Raw genomic sequence first — 8,284 nt, 5'->3', positions numbered from 1 at the left:
CAACTTCCCTTCTTCCTCATCAGACAACATTGCATTAATGATTGCTGGATATGTTTGATCATCCCCAAGGAACACATACTTCAAATGTGAAGGTAATTCTTTAAGTTCTACCTTAGGTGCTCCTTTTGGAATGTCATCAATCTTCTTCTCAAGCTCTTCCACTTCTGGCTCTTCTTGGTAATCTTCTGTACCTGTCTCTTCTTCTGATCTTTTTTCCTCAACTGAGAATTCTTCTTCTTTATTCACTTCTTCCACAACCTCCTGTATCACATCTAATCTAACACAATCCTCCACATCAACGGGGTGCTTGATGGTTTCAAATACATCAATTGTGACTGTTTCCTCATCCACCCTTAGCAACAACTTTCCTTGTTCAACATCTATCAAAGTTCTTGCAGTTGCTAAAAAGGATCTTCCTAACAATAGAGGATTTTCTGTATCCTCTTCCTCCATGTCAAGAATCACAAAATCCACTGGAAAAATAAACTTGTCTACCTTGACCAAGATATCTTCAACCACACCTTCAGGCCTCTTGATAGATCTATCTGCAAGATGCAGAATAAGATTGGTCTCCTTCAAAGTGTTGATTCCCAAAGCTCTACATACTGTCAACGACATCAAGTTTATACTGGCTCCCAAATCGCACAATGCCTTTCCCACCTCCACATCTCCTATAGCAATAGAGATACTGAAGCTTCCAGGATCTTTCATTTTTGTTGGAAGCTTCTTCTGGATTAGGGCACTACATTCTGCTGTTAGGGCCACTGTCTCACCATCAGTTAATTTCCTCTTCTTAGTAAGAAGATCCTTCATGAACTTTGCATAGTGAGGCATATTTTCCAGTGCTTCAGAAAATGGTATGTTAATTTGTAATTTTTTGAAGATATCCAGAAATCTTGCATAGTGCTGTTTCTGAATCTCTTGCTTAGGAGATAAAATAACTGGCTGTTCTTTCTTGTCAGCCATCTTCTTCTTTTCCCACTTCATCATCTTTTGTGGGGAAGCATTTTTACCAACTTCTACCTCTCCTTCATTCTTATTGTCCTTCCTTTCCTCTTCTTTATCAATTCCAACTATAACATCTCTAACAACTACTTCCTTCTCACTTTTCTCATTTCTCATCTTCTCTAATTCATCATCAGATACTACATCTTCAACCACAATCTCTTCTTCATTCTTTTTATTTTCCACATTCTTTTTCACTGGTTGAAGTACCAACCCACTTCTTGTCATAATTGCTTTACAGTGCTCCTTAGGATTCACTTTTGTATCACTTGGAAATTTCCCTAGTTGTCTTAGATAACTGAGCAAACGTTTTCTCCCATGCAGTAGGATCACTTGACTGCTCCTTCATATGTGGTGGTGGAGGATGTAATGGTGGATTCAATTGATGGTTGGAACTATAGCTGAATCCTGGGTGTTGATTCTTGTTCTTCCATGGTGGCATATAAACATTCCTTCCCTGATTGTTGTAATTCCTTTGATTATTCTGATCATACCACACTCCATTCACCTCTGCTTGTTCTGGTGATCCCCCATAATCACACTCCTCTGTCTCATGGCCCTTGCCACAAATAACACATACACTCTTTGTTTCCACAGAAGCTACCTTTTGTGAAGAGAGTTGCTTAATAAGGGTATCTAATTGTTGCTGCTGTTGTCTCTGTGTCTGCATCAGTTGATCATTCCTTGCCAACAGAGCATCATACCCATCTAACCTGATGACTCCTGTCCTTCTGTCAGCCACTGGGGCATTATCAAATTCTTGAGATGCTAATGACTCAAAGATATCCAAGGCTTCTTGAGGGGTCTTGGTAGTCAATGATCCACCAGCAGTGGCATGCACCAAAGTTCTAGTGTTAGTGGTCATTCCTTGCAGGAAGATTGCTGCTTGTTGCCATGCCTCAATTCCATGCTGTGGACATTTCCTCAACAAAGTCTTGAATCTCTCCCAAGCCTCATAAATGGATTCTGACTCTTTCTGCTTAAAGCTTGTAATCTCATCCTTCAACTTGGCCCTCTTAGATGCTGAGAAAAACCTCTGCAAGAACTTGGTTTGCAGATCATCCCAAGTTGTTATACTTCCTTGTGGCAATGATTGCAGCCATCTCCTTGCATCATCCGTCAGTGAATGAGTGAATAGTCTCAACAGAATTGCATCTCTTGTGACACCATTTATCTTCACAGTATCACTCAACAATAGAAAGTTCTCTATGTGCAAGTAAGGGTCCTCGGCACTAGTTCCAGCAAACTGATCCTTCTGCACCAAATGTATCAAAGCAGGCTTCAATTCAAAGTTGTTGGGCTCCACTGTTGGGCGCACAACACTCCCAATTGGAGGAATCACTGCAGGAGTCATGTACTCTCCTAGTGTCCTCTGTGGTGGTGGTGGTCTGTGATTCTCTCCCATTATCTCTTCCTGATTAACCGTACTTGATTCACCAATTTCTTGCAACTGTCTCCTTTGCCTGGCTGCCCTTTTGTGCTTCCTCAATGTCCTTTCTAATTCTGGATCATACAACAACAAATTCGAATCAAGTGTACCTCGCATATACCAGAATCAAAATTGACCAGAAACTTAACATAAACTAAAATACCGAAAATGAAAGGATTCAATCTCAGGATTCTATAGTATCAGTTAGTGTTGAAAAACAAATTCCCCGGCAACGGCGCCAAAAACTTGTTGGACATTTAGCAAGTGCACTAGTCGTACAAGCAATAAAATGATGAGTAAAGATCGTTCCCACGAGGAATTGTGTTCAAACACCAATATACCATAGAAAACTAATTTGAATCAAATAAGAGTTTGTAAAAATCATGAATAATTTGTCACCAGAAAATTGATTGTAAGTAATTTGACACAAAGTAAATATGGATTAGGAATTAATAAAACAACAAGTAGTCAGAAAACAACTTTCCTCCATAATAACCCATGTAAAAATTGATCATATGATGAATTCCTTTCCATGTGATGTTAATCAACCTTTTACTTATCATCAAGATGTAATCCCTTACTACCCTGATAGATACATTAATCAAAAACCCCAATCCCTTGGTGATCTCTTTCTTAATACATGCATGAAATACTAAAGTTTTAAGATTACATCAGAATTCTAGCATCAATCCCTTGAGTACTAGAATTCTGATGTTGAGATTATCAAATACAGAAGTCATATAAACATCCCTGTTCTATACTACTTCTTTGATAGAAATAATTAACTCGGAAAATCTCAAATCAACACATGAAAAATGCTTCATCATATTAATCAAATCAACATAATATTATCATGGAGTTCCATTGCATTCAGACTACAAAGACTCTACTCAGACATGACTAAAGAATAGATAAGAGAAGAAGAAGCAAACTTCATTTCCATGTTGAAAGTCTTCAATCTCCAAACTATTACAAAGAAATCCTAATACAAAAACTAAAACTAAAAGAATTTAGAGAGAAGTCAGACTAAAGTTTAAGAGAGAGAGCAAGTTCAGATCCCTGAGATCCAGCACCTTTTCTAAGTGTCAAGGCTTTGCCTTATATAGTGTTACAATTAAAAACAGAAAACTGATGTGGGCGCTAAAACGTCCATAAGTGACCGTTTTAGCGTCCATGCTTTACGTTTGCTCAACTGCTTTCAACTGATTTCAACGCTAAAATGTTAAGGAATGACCGTTTTAGCGTCCAAACTTGGTGAATGCTCAAGTGACTTTAACTGACTCCAACTCTAAAACTCTTGATTTGGACGTTTTAGCGGTGAAGACCAGAATCCTTTTTCCACTTTAGGGCGCTAAAACGCTTATTGCAGGCCGTTTTAGCGCCCAAGACCAGCAATTTTCCATCTTCTAAGTGTAGCAGCGTGCTAAAATGCTCTGTGTGGGCGTTTTAGCGCTCATCACCAGCAAGTTTTGGCCTCTTTCTGTAGCAGGGCACTAAAACGCTCAGTGTGGACGTTTTAGCGCTCAACACTTAGGCAATTTTTCTCCTCTTGAGCTCCAGAATCTTCTTCCTTCTCCAGTTGTCTTTCAAGTTTGCTTTTCCTACAAGAATCATACAAATTTCCAATAAAGCTCTTGAACTTGTAATTGAGGACATCTTAGGACATTAACCTTGTTTTTCATCATTTAATCACATAATTTGATCCTAATTCCTGCTAAAAATCATGATGAACTAAGGGTTCATCAGGGTTCTTACAGATGGTTATATGCATGATGTGTTTTCATGTTCTGTTTTACTGAAATGCTATTGAACTGTTAAGTGCAATTGCTTTATGATATGTATGTGGTGTTTCGCTTACACATGAAGCCATGGGGTGGTCCTATGGGCGGGTACATCATGGGCATGTACCGTGTGGGTAATAGATGTATTCCTGCACTTCTCTGATCATTAGAATAGTTATAACGCACATGACATGATTAGCTGCTGCATTGCACTGGTTTTGGAACTGATATTGAATTACTACTTTTAGAACTAATATTGCACATGTAAGTGAGCTTGGGGTGGAAGATCCTTGAGGACCCCTTGTCTTACTGAGATTTTATTTTAGAGATCTCACCCCACGTTTGGGGAACCATTTTCAGGTTCAGGTAGTGTTGGGGTTGAGACCTCTAGCGACAGGAGGCCAGAGCTTAGATGATGTATGCTGTTTATGATGATTATGCTTGGATGCTGGATTATGCCTGTTGCTATTTTGCTGTTAGCTTTATGATTATGTTGCTGTTGCTGTTGAGACCTTGTTGGGCTTGTTGCCTTATTTGGTGAGCATGGAGATTGTCCATGCCATGCTGACTTGACTATGTCTTAGTTTAGATTCAACTTGTAATAATGTATCAGGATTATGTCCGGACTATGTGTTGTAGATCCGTGATTTTAGATACTCATTGTTAATTATATATTGAGGTATTTCAGTTAGTTGTTTCTTGCAATTTACATACAGACAATGTTTTGAAATGAATTAAGTAATTCAACTTGGCTAATGATAATGACGTCGTAATTGAAAAGAAAAAGATATTACGCATTTTTAATTAAGTGTGGCTTAATACGATGATATGTTAACAAATCGGGTATACACGGTGTGTTACAGTTCTCCTTTGGTTCTCAAATTTTAACACAAGGTAGTTGACATCTCAAGCTTTAAAATGGCTTATGGCACGTCCCTAATGGACCTCTGTGTAGGGAGATATGCTCTCTCAAAGTTCACTCAATTTCTGCCAATTCGTAGAAATTTCGCCAGAGTTTCCTTTGTTTTTCCAATAAATCCCACATTTTAAGGTGTGTTATCTAACCTTATTTTGTACCTAATAAACATAGGTGGAACAAAAGGACCAGCAATGCCTTGGTGCTATTACAACTCTTCACAATTTGTATTCAATTTGATCAATATTCATAATCATTGCTTACTTTTCCAAAGTTAAACTAATTTCAATCACAATATCCATTTGCATGCATTTCTTTGACATAAACATAAATCAATCCTAGAATAGGCCTATTGGCCTTTCATCATATACATACTCCAATATTACACAATGTCTCAAATCATAAATTACAAGCTTCTTTACAAATATTACAATAAGCTCCAAATAAAATATGCTAAAACATAAACTAAACTTAGCCAAAAATGACATGAACAAAGATGAAAATAAGAGTAGTCCTAGCTCAATGCGATGTTCATAGCCTAAGTCTAGCCTAGGACATGTGACCCCAAAATGAAAAATCCACAATACGCCCAAGAGCATCATCCTACGGGCCTCTTGCCCGTCGCTCCAACACCACTAGCACTACCTGAAATAAAGTCCCCAAAGCGGGGTGAGATATACGGATATATCTCATAAACCCAAAGGTTCTGGAGAAGACTTCGCCCAATGGCTCACTTCGATGCATATCAATAACATAATACAACATTTAAAACGGGATAAACCAAAGGGTTTAGTGAAGTGGGGAAACATAGGGATCAAAATACGACGAAGCTGGAATGGTCAACGCCAAAGCCACGCAACGCCCGACCTATTGGCCTCGGCATATAGCCTACGGGTTCCAACCAAGGAGTGTTCCCAGAACATCAACCAAGGCACCCTCCATCTGTAACAGCCCGTTGTACACCGGTATTGTTAAAATTAACTATGATATTAAGCGTAGTTACAATCACAGCAATTCATTTATAAAAATGCGAGTAAACCTTTTCCGTTTATTACGCGAGCATTTAAAATAATAAAAAGCGTAATAAATAAAAGCTGTGACCGTTACTGCAAACTCTTTGCGGAAAATTATTTAAACTACTTTTACATCATATATTACTTTTCTCAAGTCACTAAGGGGTTCCCATAAACCCACTTAGCAAAAATCTCACTTTTACGTTTTTTACCTATCCGAACGTGGTTGGGTATTTTAATCATTGCAGACAAACCGAATGCCGAGAATCTTTCATCTTTTAGTATGTTATTCTAGACTTAATTACCTTTCTAACAAGCTATTACATGATTCATAAAGTTCGCGTTTGCTCTGGTTATCATCGTTTGAAGTTGGACAAGAAAATCTGCCAGCCAGTCTCAAACAGGGCTCTAAATAGCCTACACTCTCTCAACACTTCTTGAAATTCCCACAATCCAATTGTTCTCAATTTTTTATATAGTAAACTAGACACCTCAAGATTCAATTTGACATATCACACACCTAATTTGACCAAGAAACGAAGCGGGAATAAATTTCCCAAAAACTGCCAGAAATAGCCCCATGTGCAGGGGCGTTCTGAACAGTCCGTGTTCTCTGTCTCCTACAGGGCTGCGTGGTTCTCCTCTGGTTCTCAAATTTTGACACAAGGTAGTTAATCTCTCAAGACATCCCTACTGAACCTATGGAGAGGGAGATACGCTCTCCCAAAGTTCACCCAATTTCTTCCAATTCTTAGAAATTTCGCTAGAGTTTCCTTTGTTTTTCCAATAAATCCCACCTTTTAAGGTGTGTTATCTAACCTCATTTTGTACCTAATAAACATGGGTGGAACTCAAGGACCAGTAATGCCTTGGTTCTATTACAACCCTTCACAATTTGTATTCAATTTGATCAATATACATAATCATTGCTTACTTTTCCAAAGTTAAACTAATTTCAATCACAATATCCATTTGCATGCATTTCTTTGACATAAAACATAAATCAATCTTAGAATAGGCCTATTGCCCTTTCATCATATACATACTCCAATATTACACAATGTCTCAAATCATAAATTACAAGCTTCTTTACAAATATTACAATAAGCTCCAAATAAAATATGCTAAAACATAAACTAAACTTAGCCAAAAATGAAATGAACAAAGATGACAATAAGAGTAGTCCTAGCTCAATGCGATGCTCATATCCTAAGTCTAGCCTTGGTCATGTGACCCCAAAATGCAAAATTCACAATACGCCCAAGAGCATCATCCTACGGGGCTCTTGCCTGCCGCTCCAACACCACTAGCACTACCTGATATAAAGTCCCCAAAGCGGGGTGAGATATACGGATATATCTCAGAAACCCAAAGGTTCTGGAGAATACTCCGCCTAATGGCTCACTTCGATGCATATCAATAACATAATACAACATTTAAAACGGGATAAACGAAGGGGTTTAGTGAAGTGGGGAAACATAGGGATCAAAATACGACGAAGCTGGAATGGTCAACGCTAAAGCCACGCAACGCCCGACCTATTGGCCTTGGCATATAGCCTACGGGTTCCAACCAAGGAGTATTCCCAGAACATCAACCAAGGAACCCTGCATCTGTAACAGCCCGTTGAACACCGGTATTGTTAACATTAACTATGATATTAAGCGCAGTTACAATCACAACAATTCATTTATAAAAATGCGAGTAAACTTTTTCCGTTTATTACGCGAGCATTTAAAACAATAAAAAAGTAATAAATAAAAGCTGTGACCTTAACTATAAACTCCTTGCGGAATAATTATTTAAACTAATTTTACATCATATATTACTTCTCTCAAGTCACTAAGGGTTTCCCATAAACCCACTTAGCTAAAATCTCACTTTTACGTTTTCTACCTATCCGAACATGGTTCAGTCTTTAATAACCGGATACGACAAGACTCTCATCTTTTAGTATGTTATTCTAGACTTAATTAAATTTCTAGGAAGCTATCACACGAGTCATAAAGTTATCGTTTACTCCGGATATCGCCTTTTGAAGTTGGACAAGCAATTCTGCCAGCCAACCCCAAAATGACACCAATTAGCCTTCACTCAATCAATTATTCTGGCAAATCCACTCAAAAAATTTCTCTCAATT

The 8,284-nt window shown here is 38.1% G+C and overlaps 1 non-coding gene across 1 annotated transcript; it reads left to right on the top strand.

Annotated features, from left to right (window-relative positions):
- The first annotated feature begins 1,907 nt into the window (after window positions 1-1,907).
- On the top strand, window positions 1,908-2,014 carry LOC133296871 (small nucleolar RNA R71). Its single transcript, XR_009749565.1, has one exon. It is a non-coding gene; the product is annotated as a small nucleolar RNA R71 (small nucleolar RNA).
- The last annotated feature ends 6,270 nt before the right edge of the window (window positions 2,015-8,284 follow it).

The sequence above is a fragment of the Gastrolobium bilobum genome, unplaced genomic scaffold (assembly GCF_033153095.1).
Source record: "Gastrolobium bilobum isolate Gb01-03AN ecotype WA unplaced genomic scaffold, APGP_CSIRO_Gbil_v1 utg7928, whole genome shotgun sequence".
In the NCBI taxonomy this organism is placed as follows: Eukaryota; Viridiplantae; Streptophyta; class Magnoliopsida; order Fabales; family Fabaceae; genus Gastrolobium; species Gastrolobium bilobum.
This window is presented reverse-complemented; position numbering and strand designations above follow the sequence as displayed.